Source organism: Neopsephotus bourkii, unplaced genomic scaffold (genome assembly GCF_033783945.1).
Source record: "Neopsephotus bourkii isolate Nb327-2 ecotype Australia unplaced genomic scaffold, CSIRO-AGI_Nbou_v1 NB_1234, whole genome shotgun sequence".
NCBI classification, from domain to species: domain Eukaryota; kingdom Metazoa; phylum Chordata; class Aves; order Psittaciformes; family Psittacidae; genus Neopsephotus; species Neopsephotus bourkii.
The window spans coordinates 2,086,214-2,099,275 of NW_026901719.1; positions in this window are offsets into that span (position 1 = coordinate 2,086,214).

A 13,062-nucleotide genomic window follows, 5' to 3' on the forward strand; every position below is an offset into this window, starting at 1 on the left:
AAAATATCTGCTAGCCATCATTACATTCTGAAGGAATATCACATTATAACTTAGAATGAGAGGAATATTATAGTAAAATCATTTAAATAACAAGTTTAATGGCTGGCTTTTTCTTCCATCTTAATCTAGAAGCCTATAAAATCTGTATATTCATTAGTATGTAATGAATTTTTCCTGCATCAAAACACTTTCTAATCAGCTCAGGCTGTGTGATTTATCCATTATATGCTTCCCAGTGCTTTAATCCAGAGCAATCCTTTAAGATAACCTGAAACAATGCAAACTTCCTACTTTTGTTTTCTTTAGGAAATTTATTTTTACTTTTTGTCATCCACATTTGTCACTAACCTGCTTTCACAATACAAAAGAGTTTACTTACTCATGGCCTGAGAAAAGAGTTGGAAAGGTATTTCATTACATTTACTTGAGTATCTTCTAACATAATGGTCATACTTGCCATTATTGCCAGTATTTATATTATTTATATTAATATTAAGTCTAGGATACCTTGCTTAAAATAAGTTTGAAAGGACAACTTGACTTACCCACTGATAAAATCTCAACCTGGAAGTGCCTTGGCTGATTCACTTCTGAAATGTTACAGCAACTTTGGATTAGAGACTTGGGATATATTGGACAAGGAAAGCCAGTAGTTATGAGCATTAGAAATTAACATTTAAAAGTTCTCATAATGATTTTGTTTGTTGGTGGTTTTTTTTTTTTTTTTAGGCTAAAGGAATATTTCCAACAGAAAAAAAGTAAAAGATGAATTTGAACAAATGCTGGGCTTCTTATTGCCTTGAAGAAAAATATTAAGCCTTGATGATCCAGCTTATTTCTTAGGGAAAATCTTGGCTAAGCATTTACTTAGGGAGAAAGGAGGAGTTGAGGTGTGGGTTCAATATGAAACTGCCAGGTGGGGACTTGGGGCCAAGAGGTAAGTGCCTGCGTCCTACAGTAGGCTGGGACTGAAGACCTATGTCTGGGTTTTTTATTTCTGAGTGGTGTTATTAAGTGTCTCATTGTTCAACATATTAGTTCCTTATTATATTGCTCTGAGACTGCACATTTTTCTATTATTCTATCAGTTCTTTCACTGGGAACTGAAATGGAGACATAAGCTACATTCATCCATGACCTTGGATGCCACTTGATTGAAGATTATCTAACAAAATGCAATCTCTAATGAACACAGGCTCACAGGACATTAGCCTGCCCTGATTCTTTAAACAGACAAGGAAAAGATAGAAAAGGAATTTTCTGAACCTAAAAAAAGTTAGGGAAAAAAATCCATAAAAGTTATCCTTTGTGTGGTGGGTCAGAAAAACCAAACCAAACCAAAAAAAAAAAAAAAACCCACACACCCCAAAAAAACAAAAAAAACAAACCTAAAAGACCCCCATCTTTAAAATGACTGCACAAAACCAGAAAACTTGTTTTCAGTGTATTTTGCCAGGTTCTTTTGAAGGCTTGCTATGGCTTCATGGGCCAGTAGTCAAAGAAACCATCACTGCAGACTACAGAATTGGAGGGGAAAGGGGGAGAAGGCGTTAGGTGGCGGCATCTGTTAAACTGTCCGTGGATAAAGATACCACTTGTCTACTTAGAGACATCCAATTCTTTAAAACAAAAGAGCCCAGGAGTAACTTTTTCTCACACTGAACACAAGGCGGCTCTTACCCTGGAGAAAATCTTTGCCAAAATTTTTCTGAGCCTTATTTCTATCCTTTACCAAATGTTGGCAGTGCACTTGCCTGCACCAAGGCAGGCACCAGCACGTGCTGGAACAGGATGTACACGGCAGAAAAAGGGCATGTATGTGCCTGCACATCAGCCGTTGGTGGAGGTTTCACTGGCTATTCCAAACCTGGCAGAAGCAGGCAACTCAGAATAAGCATACAAAGGTACATACATGAGAGAGGTACAGTGTCCTTTACAAAGTATTGTCCATTTTCCCCTGTTTTCCATCATATGAGTAGAATATTCTTGTCTTGTTAAACTCTTAAACAAATTATCTACACTATTCTTCTGTTTTACCATATATACCCTCAAACAAACCTCTTCTGTGTCCACACATAGAGGTCTACAAGAAAGCTTTTCTTGGAGACCTTCAGCAGCCAAGAAGTATGAGAGTCACCACAGACTGAATAACTAATGCAACCCTCAGGAAAAAGAAAAAGGCAAAACACAGGAGAAGTTATCAACCTGTATTCCCAAGCTCCAGACACTTTATTTGGTACAAACCCTCCTTGCATCTGACTGAAATTTCAGGAAAACCATGTTTTTTCCAAGTTTCCAGGATAAGTCACCTGAACTGACAAAGGGGGTTTCACACATCAGCCCAGCCAATGGTGTGTTATAGCACGTGTCACAAGGCACTCATCACCTGGGAAACTGAGAAAAAAAGCCCCACATTTTATTCTTAAAGTAAGAATTACATAACATTCCTCTAATTCCACCTAACGTGCTTTGGTGATGGAGAAGGGCATTACAAAACAGACTGAGAAAGAGATTCAGACAACTCTGAGTTCTGCATTCTCCACAAGCTTTTCTGAATAATGCTCAGATGAATTAATTCATGCATGGATTCGTCCACTTATTAAGGCAAGTAGCTATACATGGACTTTCTCTGGGGATTATTGAAGGGCAGATTGTCATTGCTAATGATGACAGTGTAACAAGGCAAACAAGAAGCTCACAGTCATTCAGAGTGAAAAAATGCCATCTCCAGATCAAGAAGTATGTTTCTAGTTGGACTGCAGGTAGGTCCTTGGTGTAACTTGAGCAAGATCACAGGTCCCTGCTGGGAGCTGCATGGCAGGCACGATCGCTTGCCCTCCAGAGTCCACCTGTGCTTTCTAAAGCTGGCATGAAAATCTTCCTGCAGAGAGCCAAATCCTGAGCACTCCCTGTGCACACTGCTTCCACACAATAATGACCCGCAGGATCTGAGCCACCCATTCTGGTACTGGTAGGGAAAATGTCGATGGGCAGAGCCTCACTGTTCAAACAGGGGGAGAATGACTCCTTGCCTGCCAGGAGAGTGCATGTCCCTGTAACCATGGAAATGTGTGCACCACCACAGCCTTGCTACTCTGGATGCAAGGATCCTTTGGTGCTTTGACAAGGGATATGAAGAGATCTTTGGCTTTCCTTAGAAAATAAATCCTTTTTCCCTGAGCCCCACTTTCACAAGGTAGTTTAATCCTGGTAAGACACTGTCCTCTGAATGGGCACTAGCCATTGAATTAAGGGTGAATTACAAAATGTATCACTCAAATCAAAAGCACTGGAGTAATTTTGTTAACTTACTTTGCACATAGGCAAGATTAGCCAGTCTTCCTTGGGATAATCTTCCAGAAGCTTTTCTACTTTTCTGCTGTTTAGACTGGAGGATGAATGTGCCAGATATCCAGAAGACCATGTCCTCCCTCTCATTTTCCTGTTTCCCTGGTAGAAGGGATGAAGTCTGAGTAACCCTCTCACCCTACGGTCATGCAAGCAGTGGAATTTGCCAACAGAGACCGGAGAGTAGCCACTTTATATGTAAAACTCAATGGTTTTGTCTGCAACGCCTCTTGGCAGTTCTCTGGAGGGGACTTGGCTGCAGGAGCTCCTGCATAGCCTCAGGAGAGCAGCAGTGCTGCAGGCTGGCCCTGCAGCACCAGGTCATGCTGGTAGGCACACCATGTCCCACTTGGGATGCTCTGGGCTGTGTGGCCTCTCTCCATCTCTCCTCAGGGCCAGCGATGAGGGAGCCTGCTTCAGGTATGTGCTCCTTATCAGGGATGAAGTCTCTCCGAGACACCTGCTTCACTGCGGTAAGCTTGATGTGTCCTGCATCTCAAACCAGAAAGAGTAACAGAGCTGTACCTGGCAGGAAAATCAGATGGTGATGACCAGAGGTTTGTAAGCAAATGCTGTGTGCTTTAGACAAATTGTTCAGAAATCATCAGAAAGGGGGGATTGTTCTCCTGATCAAAATATCTGCCAGAAAAGATTTTCTCATTCTGACTGAGTAACAGAATTTGCACACAGTCCTTAATGATGCTTATTTATAAAGGCAAGGCTGGGCAGAGCTGTAAATAGGAAGAAAAAGTCAAATCTGCAGCTCACAACTTTACTATGGCATAGTTTATCTGTGAAGGTTTCAGAGCCGAGGCTGCAATTTTCTGCACTGTCTCTGAGGGTCGAGATCGCTTTCCTCCCAAAGCACACAGTATTAATTGCTCCTCACCCACTCCCAATCCCAACATCTTGAATAAGTTCTTTGAATTGGTTACTAAAAGAAGTAATTGACAGTTTCTGGAAAGAGCAGGGGGAGTGGGCCTTGGGAGAATGCATTCTTGTGAAAGCAGAAGCTAGGCAAACTCAATTTGATATGGAAGTGCAATTAATCATCAGTGAGGCATTGCAACAACTCAGCTGAGATGTGGCAGATTCCCTGTCATTTGAAAATTTTCCCCCTGTATCTCAAACCTCTCTGGAAGGGACTGTTGAGTAAAACCACATCAAGATTTTTCATGCAGGAGTTGCTGAATAAACACTCAAAGTGGTTGGTACTGATAGATTACCATAGGAGCTCTTTTGTAGATTTAAAAATTATTCCTTTTGTAAAACCAGTGCATGATATCCCACAAGGATATGATTCGCAAGTCAGAGGAGCATGTTAATAAAGGCATAATTTTCTATCAGGGCTGACTATGATGAGTGTATATAGTCAGCTCAGAATTCATAGAATCACGGAATCATAGAAGAGTTTGGGTCAAAAGGGACCTTCAAAGGTCGTCTAGTCCAATCCTGCAAGGAGCAGGGACATCTTCAACCAAATCAGGTTGCTCAGAACCACATTCAGCCCAGCATTTAAGATGTCTCCAAGGATGGTGCATTCACTGACTCTCTGGACATCCTGTTCCAGTGTCATTGTAAAGATGTTCCACCCTCATTGTAAAGAATTTCTTTCTCACATCCAGCCTGAATCTCCTCTGTTTTAGTTTAAAACAATTACCCCTTGTTCTATTGCATCAGGCCCTGCTAAAAAGTCTCACCCCGTCTTTCTCATACACCCCTTTTAAGTACTGGAAGGCTGCTTTAAGGACTCTCTGGAGCCTTCACTTTTCCAGGCTTAACAACCCAAACTGTCCCAGCCTTTTCTCATAGCAGAGGTACTCCAGACCTTGAATCATTCTGCGGCTCCCCTCTGGACTCATTACACTAGGTCTGTAACTTTCTCGTATTGAGGACTCCAGAGCTGAACGCAGTACTCCAGGTGGGGTCTCATGAGAGCAGAGTAGAGGGAGACAATCATCTCCCTTGAACTGCCTGTCATGCTCCTTTGCAAGCAGTCCAAGAAAAGATTGGCCTTCTGGGCTGCAGCCACAAAAGTGTAAAGGAACCAAGATGCTCATTCGCTTTTGATTTGCTCATTAACCTGGACTAAACATATGGTTTGCACCTTTTTTACCTGCAGTTGCCTGAATACTTTTCAGTAAGCCTCTCCCTAGTGTACAGCAGCTTGCTTAGAAATTATTTGCTCTTCCTAATTATTATATCTGCACGCTGTAGAAATAGCCATGGAAAAGGATTTATGGATCTGAGAGTCCTAAGAACCACTGAATCAAATTACTTTATTTCTCATTCCTTGACTGTTCTGAGTTCATGTCTTATTATCTGTTTTGCTACCCTCCTTAGTCTTCGGCAGGCATCTATGGTTGTTCACTTAATGCAAATTTCATCTAAATCCTGTTGGATTCTCCAAAGTCCCAAAGTTTTATTCACATAGCAGAGAATGGTTTGTACACAAAGGGGAAAAAAAAAAAAGTTCCAATAAGACTAAAGAAAGTAAGGTCGGTTAATTTTATTCAAGTTGGAGGAAAAATTCATTCTGCTTAATTCTACTCATCACATTTCATGTGTCTGATTTTCAACTCTACAAAAGACCTAGTGGATACCAAGAGTACTTTGCTGTTACAGTATCTGCCTGCCTGATGTAAACAAAAAATAAGTTCACTAATGACATTTTTTGGCTTAGTGTAACCCCTGTCAAGACAGTGATGGTCCCCTACTGTCTTGTGCCTCATGTGTGCTTATTTATATCTGTGTAGGCAGCTGATATTTAAGGTGGCCAATACACAGAAAAACATAAAGCAATTAAGCCGAATCTATCATGTCTCTCTCGTAGGTTTTGCCAGGGAGACAATATTTAATGAAGCTTAGCATTATCTGACAGCCCTTCAACTTCCTCTAATTAACTTTCAGCTCTTCGAATAAACCCTGAACATGGTGGGACTGCCTGTAAATGCAGTGTTTTGCATGCCACTTCAGAATATATTGACCTCTTTGGTGTGTCTGTGAGGCCAGCTCCTTTGTTTATTTCTCCATTAATTGCTCTTTCCTTTGGGAGCTGTATTGGTGAGTTGCATTGAATAGAAATTTTATTGTTTTTTTTCATGAGAAAGCTTAGCAGAATATTATATATGCTTCAGAATCCAGAATATTAATGTGTATCTTATTAAGCAGGCTTCCTTGCATTCACCTGCTACAAGACATGTTCTCCCTTCCAAACAGTGGCCAAAATAATACAGTCTTCGAAGCCTAGCTGGAATCTCTAGAATCCTCTGTTTTCTCAAATGTCTGTTTCTCTCCCCTCCAAATAGAGCTGAACGACAACTTTTGGATAATATTTTGAGAGATGTCTAACAGCAGAATATTGATTCCTCTGTCAGAGTTCACTTATTATTGACCAAAAAGCCAAATGCCATATTTTGACATCCCACTTCAGTTCATCCAGATAAAAAGCTTTGTCCCTGTGAAGAAAGGCAGGTAAGAAGCAAGTTATTCTCCTTTTCCTCCCTTCATTCACCTTCTGTCATAGGCAGGCTCATCTATCCAAAGACATAAAGCTGAAGGATTTAAATCTTCTTAGATAACAAGGAGAGCCCAGGTCACCATTATCATCAGAGATGTCTTCAAGGGAGTGTTGTGCTGGACAAAAGGAAAGATCCTGTATCCCTGCTTCAACATATCCTATGTGTAAAAACCTTCATCCTAGCAGAAGGATTATTTAGAGGAAAGCACACCCAGTAGGTGCCTCAGCAGAGCAATCACCTTTCTTCTCCTTTTTAACGGACACTTCTCTTTGAATTTTCCATGTTGTGTAAAGGTTAAAGAAGAAAACATGATAAGGATGAACTGAATCTCAGCAGATGCAGAGTGGCACTTATTTTCAACAGCTAATACTGTGCTCATCCTTGCTTAACTACTGATATTTTAAGATCAAGAATAATTGTGTACAAGTCTGAGAAAGTGTGGGTGGCCAAAACACTACCCACTCTCCTGATGTGTACCACTTGCTGCAACAGATAGGTGATGCTGACTGTAAAACTGTTTAATGACTTATTAACTATCACTTATCAATCATGATTCTCTTCAATATAGCTTAAAAACCACCCTCGAGACTACTTTTAATGTGACAGAAAAGGAGTCATGTTGGTCTTGCTAGTTGCCTGAAACCACATTTAACAACACATTTACCATAGCAACAATTCATCCTACCTTGTCAGCTCTACTTTGCACTGGCAAGCTCAATTTTTTGAGCATACAGTTGTTCTTAAGACTTAAAACCTTCTGTATCATGAATACACAGTGTTGATTTTCAGCTCCTCTTTTGGCTCCTTAGAGTATACCCTTCCAGGGAAATATTACTTTATTTGTCATTCAACAGCTGAAATAACTTTTAGTGTTACTATTCAATACATTGACAAGCTTCAGTCATTATTGTTTTTTTCTAGAAACTTCTTTTGCCTTACAGTAGGCCCCTTTTCTCTCTTGATTTTTTTCTTTTTGGGAATGGACATCGTCTCACAAATTTGCTGGATTCCCCTTTGACATAGGTTATGTTTTCCACTACAATTGATGACAATTCATGTGCAGGCTGAGAGGGCTAAGAAGGGACAGAGAAGTAGATCCTGCACTAACAAGGTGAAATTTTGGAAAGGGAAACAGGCTTGATATGAAGGAAGTTTTCCTTCATATCATGAGGTGAATTGGGTCACACAGGGTAGTCTTCAAAAACAAGATAAATTACATATTTTAAGGTGCTCAGGAGTAGAGCATACTGTGAGTTTTCCTGATGAAAGATGCAGTGCTAGTGATCTGAAGGCAAGATTTCTCGCAGAAGTGTATCAGCTATATTTGAAAGGCTGGAATTTCTACTCAGACACTGGTGGAAAAAATGTACTATGAACATCCTAATGGTCAACAGTTTTATGATTAGGGTTCTCATCTGCTCTATGAACCCACCTTTCACACATTATACAGAGCTCTTGGTAAAGAGTTAAGTCCAGGAGGAGAGGAGACAGTAGAAACCTTAGACCTGAGACTTGGGAAATCAGTGTAAGAGCCTGTCAGCAAGACCTGGGCAGCATCAAGCACAGTGGCGACTTGAACAAAATGACAGAGTGGAAGAGACCTCCAGAGGAGATCTAGTTCAGCCCATCTGCCTAAGCAGAGGCACACAGACCTTGTTGCCCAGGACCATGATCAGACAGCTTTTATGTATCTCTAAGGGTGGAGACTCCACAGTCTCTCTGAGCAGCCTGCGCCAGCGCCCTGCCATCCACACAGTAAAAAATATTAACACTTTTATTTTTTACATCACTTCTCCAGCTTGCTGCAGCTTTTCTAATGTCCCAGTAGAAAGATTAATTGTAAAGACAGAGAGTTTTCCTCTAGTTTCCATTTTGAGAAAAATACTTGGGAAGTACAGAAAAGTAATGCAGTCCTCCTTGTTTTCTGACCTGCAAGACTAATTATCCCCACAGCAGTGGGATACAGGTGCTTCCTCCAAGAGCCCTAACCTGGTCACTGGTGCACAGGTAGATCCTGGGAATGAAAAGGCAGGCCAAGGGATCAGGAAAGGCAAACATTGCTTGAAGAAGCACCTCTGCAGCATGTTCCAAGATAACCCTGTTTTTGTAGAAGTCTTTGGCCTCAGGTTCTGCTCCCTGGGTTTTGAGAATTTTGTCTTGTTCTCAGATGAGAAACCGGATTGTGGAAGCTAAATAGTAAAGCAAATGAGTTGCTATGACATAGGGTCCCATGAAACAGTTGCACAGCAGAGGGTGCTTGCCCTCCTATACACATGCTCAGACAGAGTAACTAATAACCTGTCATCCATGCCCAGCTGCATTCTGCGTAGAAAACTAGTAGCATATCAGAAACTATAAGCTTGCCTGAATACATTTATAACCAACAGCCTGCATAACATTTGATGTGAGTGCATCAGAAGAAAGTTAGAAAGACTACAGAGGATGGGGTGACATCCTGTGTCCATCTCCAGAAAGAGCCTACATTTCATTTTCACAGTCCGTATACCTCCTGCAATTTCAGGGATGAACCCTGGAGTGATAAAATCTTCCATGCTTCCAGGCAGAGCCATCAAATACAGATGCATTCATACTCCAAATCTAAATAATGAAATGGAGAGGAGAGAAGATGCTGAGGTGGCTGCTCTGCAGGAAATGCTAAAATAACAACTGAGGGCACCATTCAGAAGAGGGGCTCTTGCCACTAGTACTAAACCTCCAGTTCTTTTGGCCAGGATGCATCCTGGGACTATGAGGTAAGAGAAAATGAGCACTGTTATTAATAAACAATTCAGATTGTATGCCTTTGTTTAACTTACAACCTTTGGTTACCTTGCAATGACGAGCTTCACATTGAAGTCTCAATGTATAAACTCTTTTTTTTTTTTTTTCCTTAATATTATACTTCTTTATTACCTTATTGGCATAGTAAATTATGGACCAACTGAGAAACACATAATGCTTTGTTCTCCCAAAAGTAGGGACTCCAGAAAGAGTAGTGCATGCAGGCAGTCTAGTGTCTTACATCACAATTATTTAGAGTGTTTCCTGATAAATTTCAAAGGGATCCTCTGAGGACTGCAATTAACAAGTTCTTTGGAGAGAAATTCCTTTCTGCCTTTCCCTTAGTGGGTATTATCTAATGTATGTCCTACAAGAAGAGAAAGGAAGTCATTCAACCCCCATGCATCACACTTGTGTAAACAGCAGATCATATCTTTAAAGTGTCTTATATTAGCAAAGGAACAATTTGGCTCACAACCTGTCTTTGGGGATGCTTTCTTCAAGAATATCTGGCATGAATGGACATCTTATACAATCACAGTCCTTTTCTTACAAAGGATGTCCTTCAGAGAAGGTATTACTCAGCAAGACCTTCATCCCGCAGAATGAATCAGATCTCAAACTGCTTATAGAGCCTAAACTTCCCAACAGTAACAATGTCACCCTATTGTCAGGATGAGAAGAAATGGTAGCAGAAAAACACAGACACAGGGCTAAGAAGACAATCAATACTTTTTTTATGTTCCACCTCCTCAACCACTGGAGAATCTTCCATGCAATTTCAGGTAACATTAAAGACAGTGATTTTGGGGAGGAAGGACATATCAACTTTTTTGTTATCCAGATCACACTTTCCTGCTTTTTGAAGACAGATGCAGTGCCAGAAATTCTCCAGTTAAATGACTTGAAAGAAGTCTTGACATTTCATAATGGTGAGTCTTTCAGTCTATTAAGGTACAGATGATCTGCCCTTTTGTTCTAGTAGCTATTCCACCTCAGCCCCAACTTTTTTCCTTGTCATCCAATAAGAAAAATAAAAGAAAACCTATGAAAAAGTTTGCAGGCTTCTGCATTAAACTTTGTCAAGGCCCACCTGCTTGGGAAGTCTTACTTGGTTTACAAATCATCTCTTTCTCCTTCCTGACAGCTCAGCAAAGTGACAGAACAGTACAGAAACCCAAGTACTGCTTTTGAAGATTTAAAAAACAAGTTAGTCTTTGCAACATTCATCAAATAATATTATGAGTGACCTGCATGTTGACTGTTAGATGAAACAGCACCTGAGAGATAAACTGGACACAGTTTAAATGATGATTATGTCTCATGATCTTACAACATGTGGTAGAGCTACGGAAACTGTATCGATGGAGAACTTTACAGAACTACCACGTTTATAGTTGATTGCACTCATGGAAATAGTGGGGGTTTTAAGGTCATCTCCTGTCTGTGAATTTGCTGGTGATTAGTAGGTGACACGCTGCAACCTGGATTTTAAAAACCAGGAACTGTTATACTTTTTTTTTTTTTTAACAAACTCTAGCTAATCTTCACTCCTTTTGAAGACTTATGCTGACTCTTGCTGCTCCCCTGGGCCCCATGGTGATTTCATGCTAGTGATAATAGTGAGTGATTACAAGTCATGAGCACTTGAAGGCTTTTGCTGGAAGGACATGATGTTCCCATCGATGTTTTCTTCCTCACCCCAGGATCCAAGCAAAAAGCTGCAGGCAAGGTCAAGAAATGCTCATACAGAACAAGCCTGACAAGCCTCAGTAGTGAGATCTTACAAACAGAATAAAAAGCTCATGGCCTATTACCAGCAGTAGCAATACCACATTACATGCTTGCAAAATAATAAAATCCATATAAGCATACTTTTCAAATGAAAACAAAACAAAATGATGAACAGGTTGCCTCTGCTGTTGCTACGTGGGATCTACTTGTCAATGGAAATCTTTCTTAGGTAGATAGAAAAGTTTCCTTAAAATCTGTTGCCTTGCTCACTGTATCTGCAGTTCTTTGTCCTGCAAAATGTTATTCTGTTCTATTCTAGTTTTAACGCCAGGAAAAAAAAAGCTAATGGGGAGCTAAGCTCTCTGTCCTATGAGATCCTTGAGTTAAGGATCTGTGTGCTAAAAAGTGTATTCTTTAGGTTTGTATACTGTTCCCCATTAATGCATTAGTTCACCATCCATGCAGAAAAACAGCCTTAAATCACGCTCTTTACTGTATTACTGTAGTTTACCCCCAGTAATGTGCTTGTGTGAAAAAGCCCCACAATTTCAGCTCTGCAGAAACATGCTTCACAGCACTCTTGGTGGCCAAGAAGTGGTGCTACTGGAAACAGTCATGCCAAGCTGACTTTGCACCTTGGGCCTTAGAACCTAAGGTTTTAAATACCAAAGTCAGTGTCCTGAACTGCAGCTGGAGATCATGTGAAGCCAGTTCTGTCTCAAAAGTAATGCTGCTATGTTCTCTCAGTGTCCAAACTTTGCTGGACAATTGGGCAATTTGATTTTGCAGCAGCTGTAGCTTGAGGACTCTCCAAACACAGCCGACTATATTACCCAGTGCATTAATCCAAACCCCAGCCTTGGAGTCAGAATATCCTGGGTAAAAATACATGGGTTTGAGAAATAGCTAAGGGAAAAATCACCAGCAAAGCCTCCAGGGTTTCCCTTTATAAGCACCGAGGAGAACGGAAAGATATGAAGGTGCATTACACTGTGCTTATTACCTCGTTGACATTCTTCTTCAACAAAGTTGTAGGACAAATGCTTTTTCTTACTTTTTTATTTCTCCACCGATATTTTTTGTCATACTTTTACTTCTTTTCTCTGGGGGAAGCATGACACCCGACACTTCATGAAACAAACAAGTCAAATTTTTCTTATTCCTTTAACAACTTGGAACTCTTTCCTTCATTACCCAGCTATCAGATAAATAAGCTTACAAAACCTTTGGACTCTTTAGATGGGTAAGAGCTGTGAAGAACACTGTATAATTCTCAGCTGTACTGAGAATGTCTGTAATCTGACCGTCTGACCACACTGCTGTTTCAGATGTGCACAAAACATCATTCTGCCTCCTTGGTGAGTGAGACTCGGACAAATATTATCTCTGCTTTGTACTCTGCTTCCTCCTTATGAGAAAGAAACTCAGTCACAGTGGTCTGAAGGAAGCAAAAGCATTCTGCAGCCTTGTCCTTGATATTGGCAGTGGCTGAAACAAAAATCTGGTTATGCTGTGGCACCCAGATGCTGTTCACCCTCAGTGAAGCCAAATCAACAGATCCGTCTTTTTAGCAATTATGAAAAAACAGGAGGGAATCCCTAATTGCAGTTTCATCATGTACTGCATTTGCATATGGACAAAATGCTGCCATGCAAATGCAGATTGTGAACCTGAATCC